This window comes from Arachis ipaensis, chromosome B2 (assembly GCF_059453495.1).
Source record: "Arachis ipaensis isolate K30076 ecotype BB chromosome B2, ASM5945349v1, whole genome shotgun sequence".
In the NCBI taxonomy this organism is placed as follows: domain Eukaryota; kingdom Viridiplantae; phylum Streptophyta; class Magnoliopsida; order Fabales; family Fabaceae; genus Arachis; species Arachis ipaensis.
Window position 1 is genome coordinate 87,144,088 of NC_142437.1, and position 14,119 is coordinate 87,158,206.

Below are 14,119 nucleotides of genomic sequence, written 5' to 3' on the forward strand. Positions count from 1 at the left end.
AGTAGTCCTTAGATCGAATTATATGTCACGTATTTAAGCTAGTCTCATCCAATTAAGTCTTAGAAGAAAATATAATTTTCAAAAGTTATTCTAATCCGTTATATGTCACTTATTCAAAATTAGAGTGATTGAAAATCATGTATATATCGCACACTAATTGAACCACTATTCCTAGCTGAATTCAAAGAGTCATGTGAAAGAGTTTTCAATCTTTAATTTAAATATCAAAATTTTCAATTATAATAAAAGAATTCAAAAGAGATTAGCATACTTTTCGATACCACTAATTCGAATGAAGAACGAATAACTCAATCATAAAATAGATCAATGAAAGATTTCAAAATAAAATAAACATAGATTAATAATCCATAGAAAACATAAACAAAGCTCCTAACCATTTGACAGAGGATTAGTTACCCATGGAAAATGAAAGAAAACAATGAAAAGAAATTAAGCGGAGGAACTGAATGTCCTTCTCTGTGAACAAGGTTCACTTATTTATATCCTAAATTCTAGAATTCAAACTCTCTTAATCTTATCTCTCGAAGAGAAAAATAAGATAACTACTTACTAACTTCAATTTCAAATTCAAAGCAATAATTCAAATCAAATCCTAACGAACCAAATTCTTTATATTTCTAGAAAGAATTAATAACTAATTTTTTAGAGTCTTTAATATTTTGGATGTGATTAAGACTTCAAATGAAGGAGATAATTAAGCTTAGGTCTTAATTGTTGCTTCTTGAGAGTTGTAATTATGTTTAAATCGAGCTTGTATTAGAGAAAATGAGCAAAAGCTCGAAATTCACCTTCCAGGAAGGGGATTTGCTAGGCGCAGGAGCTAGCCGTCGGGGGTGCGTAGGAGAAGAGGGGTCCGTCGGGCGTGGTCCCTTGTCCGACGGGCATGTGCCTTGCGTGCTTGCTTGGTTGCTTCATTTCTTTTTTCTTTAGGGAACGCTTTTGTTCTTTAGGCTATGCTTTTGTTGTATTTGTGTTTTTCTTATGAAAAGGCTTTGATTCTTACTATTTTTGAGCCAAAAACTCTTGAAAACATAAAAATACTATCTCAACTCTAAATATTTAATTTTTTTTTTTATAAAATTTCTTTAGAAAACATAAGGAATTCGATTAAAACCTAAGAAAATGAATGAAAAAGAACCCTAAAATTTGCTTAAGATGAGGTGCCATCAGCAGCAACAGCTCTTTTGATGGTGACAGAGATAAAGAGAGGAACTCCATTTGAAGCGACAAAACAGGATCCAGGCGACTTCACGCAATTTTTGGAGGAGAATGTAGATGGTCAGCATTGATAAATGATTACGGGAGAGACTGTCAATGGTAGTTGCAGTGAAGAGAGAAGAGAGAGGAAAGTAGTGCAAAGAGAAGAGTGTTTCCAAGAGTAAAGAGGGAGGGTTGGGCATTTTAAATTTATTTCACTTTTACTATCCGATTTACCGGTGAATAAATTCGATAGTAACTAATTCAAGTAGCCAAAATGTAGCGTCACACTAAATGAATTTACCGTCTGACGGTAAATTCGCTCCAAGTTTTCGCCCCTATTCTTTTATTTTTTTTTCTCTAATAATTATAAGTGAATTTACCATCAGAAATACAAATCCACCAATAATGATTTCAACTGACGAATTTGTTACAATGAACGCTGATAAATCCGACAATAAATTTACCGCTAATGTACAATACTAAATTCGACGGTATTTAGCGCTTATCCTGTAGTTCTAACCACATAATTGAAATCCAAGTGTTACTGTCCATAACTAATTCAATATTGTTAATGACCAGGTAGCATATCTTCATAGAAAGAGTTGAACACATGAGGCGTATCATGCATGTTAATTTGATTACAAATATATAATCCAGGTACAACTAATAGAATCTCATGCATAAATACTCCAATGTGCGAATATATTGTTATAATAGTCATTGGCATCTTTAATAAAGTTGGAGATCACATTTACATATCAAATGTAGAGTTGAAACCATTTTGGCTCTGAAATTTTCGACCGGCTTTAATTTCGATCTCAAAATTTATAGTTACCCAATTAACACCTCCAAATATTGGATTGTGCTCCACGCTTGTCCCTGTAGTTATCTCCGTTAACGAAGATTTGATGTGGCACGTTAAGTTGATAGAGTGTGTATCCACATGGAACCCAACTTACTAGAATGGATGTGTAATGAGTGAATGACGTGGCAAAAGTTGAATGAACTCAATTTGCGATCCTCTTTTCCCAATATGTTTGAGACTTTACTGGAGAAATTGAGTTCATTCAACTTTTGCCACATCATTCACTCATCACACATCCATTCTAGCAAATTGGGTGTCACGTGGATACACATTATGTCAACTTAACGTGCCATATCAGATCTCTGTTGTTCGGTAGGGCGGCTACCGGACGGTTCGGGTCAGGACCCTGAGGTCAGCGTTTGGGATGATGGGGAGGCTCGTCTAGTCGTGATCTCCTGGTCCAGGGTGTGCGAGGTCCCGAGCACTTCGTATGGAGAGGGGGGTGCCACCTGCAAAGACACTCCGACGCTCTTGTCAGAATATGTGCAGGCGGAGGGGGGTGGTGTAAGAATGTGACGTACCTCGGGGAGAGAGCCAGTCTCCCCCTTATATACATGTCAGTAGTGGGCCCCTCAAGTAGACAGGCCCATTCCCTCAAGGACGCTGTCCCACAGCTGTGTGCAAGCCGTACGGGACGCGTGTCCGGGTCGGGTGGAGGGCGCGTTGCTGGGCCGGAGGGAACTCGGGTCGGGTTGACCCGCGTGAATTTGGGCCAGGCCGTAACAGTGCCCCCGACGCGTCAGCGATGGCCGTGAGGGCCATTGGTGGCGCGTGATGTCTTCGTTCGTGCGTTGTCGTCGGGTCGGCTGACCATGGGAGAGACGCGTCTCTTGTGCGCGTGTCTCTTGGTCTGCTGTGGCACCCGTTTGCCGTTTCGTTCTTCGCACTGGGCATTTAATGCTCATAATGATTCGAAAAAACCCGCGCGCAAAGACTATCTTGCCCCTGCTTTCTTTCGCGCTTCTGGCGGTGGTTTTTAAACAGTTTTCTCCCTATCCACCTCCCACTCTTGCTATTTCCAACTCCTTCTCTCCCTAACATCCAAAGCTTCCAGTGCGAACTCCCTCCTGCTTCAACTTTCAGTCCAAGTTTCTTACATCATTCCAGGTAATTTTTTGGTCTCTATCCTTTGGTATCTGTGCTATGTCCTGCTGCTGTGCGATTGCTGCTTGCGTTTGTTGCATGGCTAGTTTATTTTTGCCGAAAGGTTTTTCAATGTTGGGGTAGGTGAGTTAGGGGAGGGGTACCATTCTAGGATAGGTTTTTGGGTGGTTTATGTGGTAGGCGTAGTTTTTAGCCGTGTTTGGTCACGATTGAGTTGAAAAGGCGTAGTTTCTGAGTTTTTTTCGGGCTCCCGACCTCATAGACTAACGGAGTGGTACCCCGCTGTAGGTATGCCTCGCGTTGTCTCCCGGTCTTCTGGAACTGGTGCGGCTTACGACCCGTATGCTTGGGTGACTGACGATATAAAGGAGTCGCCCAACCAAATGAGTTTGGAAGAGTTGACCGAGTTCCGGCAAGCCGGCCACTTGTGCGGTGGGACGGACGAGGAAGCCAACTATGAGGTCTCCGTTCCTGCCCCCCGCGAGCGTATTTATGAGCTCAACTTCTATTCTCCTCGGGTCCCCGATTGGATTTGGTTTTACAAATCCATGTTCACACAAGTCGGCGTACGGATACCGTTCTCGGATTTCCAAATGGCGCTCCTCAACCGGATATCCGTTTCCCCTTCTCAGCTCCATCCGAACAGTTGGGCTTCGATCCGCTGTTTCGAGATGGTTTGCGAGTACCTGGAGTTGCCGGTATCAGTAGACGTCTTTCTCTTTTTCTTTACCCTTACCAACCCTTCCAAGCAGGGGAAGGCGAGGAAGGGGTTTCTCTCTTTCCGTTCTGCCCAGGGTAGGAAGATATTTGGCCTCTTTGAGGACTCCTACCACGGCTTCAAAGACAAGTATTTCAAAGTTCACCCCGTCAAAGGTCGTCACCCCTTTTGGTTGTCGTTAGAGGGGGAGCGCCTTATCCCGACGTACTGGAGTTTCGGGGCGGGGTCGAACTCCTTCATCAAGGTGACGTACAAAAGGTTGTCGCCTGTAGATAAACAAATAGCTGACGTTCTTTTTGCTATTTTTGAAAAGAACCCCGTGAACCCTCATCTTCTTATGGGTGAACGGGAGGCCGGCAGGAGCTATATCCGTGAGTTGTCTTGTTTGCTTGTCTTTGCGTTTACTGTTGTTTCGTTTATCCGTTTTGACGACTAACGCGTTTGTTGTTTGTTGTAGTGGAAATGTCTGCCACTGTGGTCGGTCTTGAAAACTTGATGAAGACCTTTTTTGAGGAAAGTGACGACGAGAAAACGGAGAAAGATGCTGGGGAGGGGGAGGATCAGACCGGGAAGTCAGAGGGTCCGGCCGTGGGGGTTGAAGGTCAGGGTGAGGCTTCTTCTCGGGAGGCCGTTAAGGCGGGGAAAAGGCCTATCGGGGATCAGGGTTCCCCTGTTCCCGAGGAGGCAACTGGCGGGCACTCAACCGCTTCTCACCAAGAAGATGATGACGTGGAGCTTATTCACACCCCCAAGAGGCGGAGGTCGTCAGCCAGCCCGGAGGGGGCCCTTAGTATCATGGAGAGGAATTTTGATGCAACCAGGTTTATAGATTCCCAATTGATCCCCGGGACGGAAGAACATTTCCTTGGCACTGAACTGGCTGGGCAGGCTAGATGGATGTATCGGACTTTGCTCCGGGGAGCCGTAATAGCCCGAAAGGCTGAGTTCGAGTTGTCGGGGATGCAAGCTCTCCGGAGGAAGCTCGAGTCCTCCGTTAAAGCCAATAATGATTTCAAAGTCCAAGTTGAGCAGCTCCAAGGTCAGTTGTCCGAAATGACGGAGAAGCTCAAGGTTTCGGAGGAGAAGGCGGCGTCCACTGCCAAGAAGTTGAAAGTTTCGGACGAGTCGGTGGCCCGCCTAATCGAGAGGGAGATGACCTTGGAGGGCCAGCTGAACTCTGCCCAGGGCCGTGTGGCGACCTTGGAGAAAGAGCGTGACGAAGCTGTCTCGTTGGCTGAGGTCGCTAGGTCGGAAGTTGAGGGGCTCAAAAAGAAGCTGAAGGCGACCAAGGATCAGGGAAAGAATGCAATTACTATGACTGAGGATGCCTTGAAGGCTCAAATGAAGATTGTGGCTCCCGACTTCGACACCTCTGCTATTGGGGTCTTCAAAATGATTCAAGATGGCAAGGTTGTAGATATGCCGAGGAAGTGATTCCTTGTAATTTTGTGTATTTGTCGTTTTGTTTGTTTTGAACAATTTGCTTGTCCGTTCCATATTTTGACACTTTATAAGTTATCCTCATTTGGTTGCTTTGTGATTTACGCTCGTTTCGTTGTCTTGTCGTGTTGCCGTTATCGTTTTACCGTTTATTCTGGGCGAGCTTATTTCTTGTGCCCGTCTCGCCGTTTTCACGTTTGGCAACGGTTCGGACCGATTTGGTCGCGTCGTCGTCGAATTGGTTAAGGCTTATGACCCGTCTGGCTCCTGGGGTGATCAATCCCGGGGTGCCATTTTAGGTATCAGTCGTGTGAAACAGATGTGAAGTAAGAAAATTTTAACAAGTAAAAAATTTGAACAAGTGAAAATTAATCGTCAGCTGGGCAAGTATTTGACAAAGTAAGTAAACAAGATGAATTAACGTGGATAGGGCAAATATCAACTATCTGGCTAGGCTCCCTGGTCGATGAGCTGGTGGGTCAAGAGTAGAACCTCTTTAGGTTACCTGCGTTCCATGTTCTGGGTATTTCCTTGCCGTCGAGTCTTTCGAGTTTGTAAGCGCCTTTGCCGAGTACCTCCCTTACCCTGTAGGGACCTTCCCAATTTACCGCCAGCTTACCTTCCCCTGGGGTCGGGACGCCGATGTCGTTGCGTCGCAGGACGAGGTCCCTTTCCTCGAAATCTCGTTTGAGGACTTTTGCGTTGTAACGCAGGGCTATTCTTTGTTTCAGCGCCGTTTCTGTTAGGTAAGCCATCTCCCTTGTTTCTTCAATCAGGTCTTTCTCGACCGCTTCGCTCATGCCCGCGAGTAGTAGTCGGGGGCTTGGTTCGCCGATTTCGACTGGTATCACCGCATCGACCCCGTATGTTAGGCGAAAGGGAGTTTCCCCCGTAGCGCTTTGCTCGGTTGTCCGGTAAGACCATAAGACGGAGGAGAGTTCGTCAGCCTAGTTTCCTTTCTTACTGTCTAGGCGCTTCTTTAGACCAAGAAGGACGACTTTGTTTGCGGCCTCTACCTGCCCGTTTGTTTGGGGATGTTCTATTGAGGAGAACTTTTGCTTTATCCCTAGGCCAGAGAGGAATTCCATGAACTTCTTGTCGGTGAACTGGGTCCCGTTGTCTGAGATAACGACCTCCGGGATACCGAAACGGGTTATCACCTGCCTCCACATGAACTTCCGACAGTTGGAGGACGATATCGTGGCTAGTGGTTCAGCCTCCACCCATTTGGTATAGTAGTCAATGGCGACAATGAGGTATTTGACTTGTCCTGGGCCGACCGGGAAAGGTCCCAGGAGGTCGATTCCCCATTGTGCAAAAGGTCGTGTAGTCGTTAGCGAGCTTAGCTCGGAGGCCGGCGCCTTGTGGAAGTTGGCGTTTTGTTGACACTGTGTGCATTTTCTGACGAATTCCTTTGAGTCCTTCATCATTGTCGGCCAGTAGTATCCTGCTCGGATGAGCTTCCTTGCTAGGGCTTTGCCCCCGATGTGGTGTCCGCAACACCCCTCATGGACTTCTCTAAGCACGTAGTCCGTTTGGTCGGGGTGCAAACACTTCAATAGGGGCTGGCTAAGTCCCTTTTTGAATAGTTGTCCCTGTATGATTGCATATCTGGCCGCCTCCCTTCTTAAAGCTTTGGCTGCTTTCTCATCTTCGGGTAACTTGCCGAGTTCCAGGAAGTTGGTGATGGGGTCCAGCCATGAGGGACTCGACTTCGTCAAGTGGAGGACGACCGTTGGTTCCTTCACCATGCCTTGGATGAGCGACAGGTTACCCGATCCTGGCTTTGTGCTTGCCAGCTTCGACAGGAGGTCTGCCCGTGTGTTCCTTTCTCTTGGAACGTGCTGGACGATGACCTCCTGGAACTGGCTTGTCATTTCCTTAACCTTTTCCAAGTATTTTTTGAGGAGGGGGTCCCGGGCTTGGTAGCTTCCGTTTACCTGCGAGGTGACGACTTGGGAGTCGCTGCATACTTCGACCCTCGTCGCCCCGACTTCCCGAGCCAGCATTAGTCCGCCCAGGAGAGCCTCATATTCTGCTTGGTTGTTCGACACTGGGAACTCGAACTTGGTCGATTGCTCATAGATGACCCCTGCTGGGCTTTCTAAGATGACCCCTGCTCCTCCGGACGTTTGGTTGGAGGCTCCGTCCACATGAAGCCTCCACCGTGTGCCCGTTTCTTCGGGAGGGTCCCCTGTTACCTCCACCAAAAAGTCTGCCATTGCCTGGGCCTTGATTGCATGTCGGGGCTCATACTGTAGGTCATATTGTGAGAGCTCGATGGCCCAGGTCATCATCCTACCAGCCAAGTCAGGTTTTTGCAGTATTTGTCGAATCGCCTGATCTGTCCTCACGACTATACGGTGACCCTGGAAGTATTGTCTTAACCTTCAGGAGGACACTAGGAGCGCCAGCGCCAGTCTTTCCAGTTTGCTGTACCTCAGCTCTGGTCCCTGGAGTGCCCTGCTCACGAAGTAAACGGGCTGTTGTGTCTTTGCTTCTTCTGTAACGAGGACCGCGGCAAGCGCTTCCTCGGTTACTGACAGGTAGAGGTAGAGCGGTTCTCCGGCCCTGGGTTTCCCGAGAACTGGTGGTGCCGCCAAGATTTCCTTGAAGTGGTTGAATGCCTCTTCGTACGCTGGGGTCCATTCGAACGTCATTCCCTTTCTCATTAAATTGAAGAAGGGTAGGGCTCTTGCTGCCGATGCACCGAGGAAACGGGATAAAGCTGTCAATCTTCCGGCAAGTCTCTGGACGTCTTTGATGCAACCCGGACTCTTCATCTGAAGGACCGCTTGGCACTTTTCGGGATTGGCTTCCACTCCTCTTTGAGTGATCATGAAGCCCAGGAACTTTCCGGCCTCCATGGCAAACGCGCACTTGAGCGGATTAAGCCTCATGCCGTGTTGCCGGAGGGACGAGAAAACGCCGTTAAGGTCGCTCAGGAGATCGTCGGGTCGTGCGGTCTTTGCGAGTATGTCATCCACATAGACTTCTACTGTTTTGCCCATGAGTTCGCTGAATATCTTATTCATCAACCTTTGGTATGTGGCCCCAGCATTTTTTAGACCAAACGGTATTACCTTGTAACAATAGATGCCCCCTGGCGTTATGAACGCCGTTTTTTCCTCGTCGGGTCGGTGCATCGGTATCTGATTGTACCCTGAGTAGGCATCCATGAAGCTTAGATACCTGTACCCCGCCGCTACGTCGACGAGTGCATCAATATTAGGCAGGGGGTAGCAGTCCTTGGGACAGGCCTTGTTGAGGTCAGAGTAGTCCACACACATTCTCCATCTCCCATTGTGTTTTTTAACCAGAACTACATTCGACAACCAAGTCGAGTAGTCCAGTTCCCGGATGAATCCCGCTTCTAGGAGGCTGGCCGTTTGCTTGGCCACCTCTTCCGCCCTTTCCTGCGACATTTTTCTCCTTCTCTGGGCCACTGGTTTGGCTCCTGCCTTTACGGCCAGGTGATGCGACATGAGCTGGGGATCTATCCCGGGCATGTCAGCAGGTGTCCAGGCAAAGAGGTCGGCATTGGCCCTGATCATTTCCATCAAAGGATCCTTTATCTCGTGGGGGAGGTTTCTGTTTATGAATGTGAATTTATCGTCCTCCTCGCCGACTCTGAACTTTTCCAAGTCTCCTTCTGGCTCTGGTCTGGGTTTGTCGTCTACCCTGGCATCCAGGTCGGCCAGGAAGACCCCTGACGCTTCTTTGGATTTTTTCCTGAGAGAAAGGCTGGCGTGGTTGCAAGCGACCGCCGTTTCCAAGTCGCCCCTGAGGGATCCCACGGATCCGTCATCGGTGATGAACTTCATCACCAGTAGTTTCGTACTGATAGCTGCCCCCGGGTCGTTAATGGTCTTTCTCCCCAGGATGATGTTATAAGCCGTCGAATCTCGTAATATTACAAAGTCTGCCATGACTGTTCTCCGTCTTTGCCCTTGTCCCACAGAGGTCGGGAGTGTGATGATTCCGTCCGGCTTGATGAAGTGGTCTCCTAACCCTACCACACCGTGCTGGTGGGTCGTCAGGTCGGAATCTCTCAATCCCAGGGCATCGAAAACGTTTCGGAACATGATATTTGAGTCTGCCCCCGTGTCTACCAGGATTCGTTTGACGAGGCCAGTTCCGACCCTAGCCGTGATGACCATGGGCGGACTTTCCGGCACCTCGTCAAACCATTGGTCCTCCGGGCCGAAAGAGATAGGTGGGAGACCCTTAAGACTTCTAACGGGTGAGGTGGAGACCGCTAGGACCTTGGCATCCTTCTTCTGCGCCGATTTCGACCTCGGGGCGGTATTCCTGGCCGTCACCACGTTTACCACCGTGAGACCGTGGTCGTCACCCTCTGGTTCTTGTCGTCGCCTCGTTGGTCGGGATCTGTCTTCACTGTCGTGGTCCTGGTTGCGTCTCCTTGGTTCCCTTATAAGGTGGGAGAAGTCGGCGAGTTTGCCGTCCCTGATAGATTGCTCAAGGGCGTCCTTTAGGTCAAAGCAGTCTTGGGTCTTGTGCCCGTAACCCTTGTGATACTCGCAGTAGAGGTTCTTGTTTCCTCCCGTCCTGTCCTTCAGTGGTCGGGGCTTCGACAGTATCCCCTTTTCTGCTATCTGTTGGTAAACTTCAGTGATTGACGCCGTGAGGGGGGTATAGTTGGTGAACTTCCCAACTCGGGGGAACGGTTTGGGTGGTTTACTCGGACCGCCGTCCCTGGCGTGCTCCTTTGGTCTTTCTCTACCTTCAAAGTGCCGGGCTTGGTTGTAGGCGGGCTGCCGTTTATTGGCAGCCACAACCCGGCTGACTTCCTCGTCATTGATGTATTCTTTGGCCACGCACTGGATCTCTTGCATTGTCCAGACGGGCTTTGTGGTGAGGTGTTTCCTGAAGTCCTCATTCGAGAGCCCGTTCGTTAAGCACAAACTTGCCACCGAGTCCGTCAGACCGTCAATTTCTAAGAACTCGTCATTAAAACGGTCCAGGTACTTCCTGGTCGGCTCTCCGGGTCTCTGTGTCACCCCTAGCAAATTGATTGGGTGTTTGGCTTTGACAATCCTGGTCGTGAACTGAGCCAAGAAGGCGTGGCTGATGTCGGAGAATTGGGTCACCGAGCCTTGCGGGAGGTTGTTAAACCACCGTATTGCCGGGCCCGCTAAGGTGGCCGGGAAAGCGCGACATCTGACCTCGTCTCCCACTGCTTCTAGGTTCATCCTGGCCTCAAAGGCCGTCAAGTGTTCCAGGGGGTCTTGCGTTCCGTCATACTTCATGTCCGTCGGCTTGTCGAAGTGTTTCGGTAGCCGGACCTCGAGTACGGAACGGTGGAAAGGAGTCGCTCCTATTATGACGGGTCCTCGGGCAGTTCTTCTCGACTCGTCGTTCTCGCGGCGCACCTCCTCGTCGCCCCTGTTCGACGCTCGTCGCCTTTCGTGTCGGGCGTAGATGATGGGGTCCCGACTTCTTCTTCTGGGGCGTACCCGTCCCCCAGTGCTCTCCGACTCGTATTGGGGGCTGGGCGTGCGCCTCGAGCGGCTCCTTGAACGGGAACGGGTGGGACTCTGCTTTGGGGAGCGTTGGTCGCGCTCTCTCTCTGCTAGCCTGCGCTCTAAGTCCTGCATTCTGTGGCGTAGCTCTTGCATTATCCTGGCGTGGTTGTCACCTGTCTCCCCGAAGGGGCGTCTCTCGTGAGTTTGCGTCGCATCCCTTGGGGGCGACCTCTGTTGTTGCCGGGTTTCCGTCGCAACGACGCCTCCCCCGAGCACGGGAGGCGCTGTCTCGGAGCCTGTCCCAGTTTGGACCAGCACGAAATCCATGGACGAGTGGGTCCCCACAGACGGCGCCAATGTTCGGTAGGGCGGCTACCGGACGGTTCGGGTCAGGACCCTGAGGTCAGCGTTTGGGATGATGGGGAGGCTCGTCTAGTCGTGATCTCCTGGTCCAGGGTGTGCGAGGTCCCGAGCACTTCGTATGGAGAGGGGGGTGCCACCTGCAAAGACACTCCGACGCTCTTGTCAGAATATGTGCAGGTGGAGGGGGGTGGTGTAAGAATGTGACGTACCTCAGGGGGAGAGCCAGTCTCCCCCTTATATACATGTCAGTAGTGGGCCCCTCAAGTGGACAGGCCCATTCCCTCAAGGACGCTGTCCCACAGCTGTGTGCAAGCCGTACGGGACGCGTGTCCGGGTCGGATGGAGGGCGCGTTGCTGGGCCGGAGAGAACTCGGGTCGGGTTGACCCGCGTGAATTTGGGCCAGGCCGTAAACATCTGTTAATGGAGATATCTACAAGAACAAACGTGGGTCACAATTTAATATTTAGGAATGTTAATTGGATAACTATAAATTTGGGAGTCGAAATTGAAGCCGATCAAAAATTTCAGGGCCAAAATGATTTCAACTCATTGTTACTTGTTTTATGTCATCTAATATGACCTTTATATTTAAAAACAGAGCAACTAAAAAAATCGGATTAGCTAGTGATTTATTGGAAAGTTTATTTTCTGGATTTTTATTCCATTAAACTTGATTGATTTTTATTGGGTAAAATTATTTATTTTTTAATTGTGAAGTACAATATTTACAAATTTAATACAATTCAAATTATTGTGAAGATAATATCTTTTTAAAGCAGTAAATAATTCGATATTCAGAAACTGACTTTTTTATTATAGAAGTTTTTAAAATATTAGTTAAATTTTGATTAACAAAAGTAGATATGACATTTAAATAATACATAGATAAACAGATTAAATAAACATTTAAGATGAATTGGAGTATATTACATCCTCGTGCTTCAAATTAATCTGTTGTCGTAACCTGGCTATGTAAGGTTATTCTCTTCATGAATGATTGCCCACTAAAAATCTTGGAATGGCAGTACAAAACATTTATTAAATTATACACAAAGTATATTTTAAATAGGACAATAATATTTAGGGTTTACTATTAGGGTTTAGGGTTTATAAATGTTTTTATTCATAAAATATAAAATAACGAGGTTTAAAATTTATAAGTCTATGATTTAGGGTTTAATTATTTAACATAATTTTGATTATATTACATCTTTGTCCTTCAAATTAAACTGTTATCGTGTCCTATTTATATAAAATTATCGTGTCCTATTTATATAAAATTGTTTGTTCAATCCTAATTACCCAATAAAAAACAATTTTGCTAGCACTCTCAAGAGCACATTTTTGCTCTAATGTTCAAGACCACAATTTTTTTTTTTTTTAATTTCAACAAACATACATCACCCATCCAAAATTTGATATTTTGAACTTTTGATTTTTCCCATTGCATACCAATTAACATGTTAAAAAATCTCTTAGAATTAAGAAACGTCTTTTAAAATGAGTTATATATTAGAAAAATATGAGTCAAAAAATTGTACAACTATTTTTACTTGCATTAGATATTAAAATGAAAGAAAATTCAACATGAGCCAAATCTATTAACACATTACACATGAAACAAAAATAATTTTGGATAATACACATCTAAACATGAAGGACCATGTCATAGCTCACACAGATGGATTTGATGAACACATCAAAAGGATAATCCATGATATTAATGATTCTGGTAATGCGAGTTCTTGGATTAGCACCACCTAATCCGATTATTGTCCTCCTACTATCATTGGGAGGCCACTGTCTAATGTAAGATACCTCTTTAAGCAAAATTAGTTCTTTACCAACAAACAACTCCAATTCCATGACCCCTCATTGCACGATGCCATGATACGTACCATATCCAAGACTATAAATGGAAACAAAACAGAGTTGTCCATTTATTTTAGGATTTTGTGAGTGCTACTACTGGCCTTTTGGGGAATTATAATGTAGACAAACTCATTAATCTCTTGGTAGCAAGATGATTATTCCAATTCAAGCTATCATGGCAACATATTTAGGATATGGTGGACACGGAACATATCTATCCCAATGACCATTAACTGATGAATAGGTTGCATATTAAAAACTTAATCTTGTATATATTGACCAACATATATTCATCACAGCCTTGGATATAAGTAAGTGCATAATTGAAGGCAGGGATATTTGAATAATCAATAGTAAAATCGTTCCAAACAATAAGGGAAGAGTACCCAACTACTATAATCCCATTATCAGAACTGATCACTTCCTCAGAAAAGAAATTCTCAAATCTTCTCTGTTCCCAGTTTCAGGATTGATCTTGAAAACCTAGCTTGCACCTAAAGCTAGATTATCTCCACCAATCTCAGCATAAATACAAGTACAAACTCTCGGAGAATCAACTTTTCCTTCCAAAACTTGCAAAGAGTTCGGTTCTGCCCCACCGTTTTAGAATCTTGTCTAGTGAAGATATCGAAAATGATATCATTTGGAATAACATGTAGGTTTTTTGTTTCATCAGGTGACATGGACATTGTAAATGGCTTCCAAAGTTTTTGAGCAGGACTGGGGAAAGAAATGTATCGAGATGGTTCAATAAGTATTCAGCACTTTTTCTAGGTTATCCAATATGGTGTTAAAGAGTGGAACATTTGACCATTTGGTTTGAATGCAGTACAATGCTTGATGACCATCTGCTTTTTGCTTCCCAATTCTGCCTTGAATTAAAATATGATATGACCAGTTGACCACCATCAATTGTGAAGTGACCGTAGGCTTAACTCTGCAAAAGTTACAATACAAAGTAACCCCCAAGTGTGTTCATACTAAATATATTTTGTCTTTATAAATTATGCAACATTTGTTAAGAACTTCTTAAATGAAAAGAAAAACAA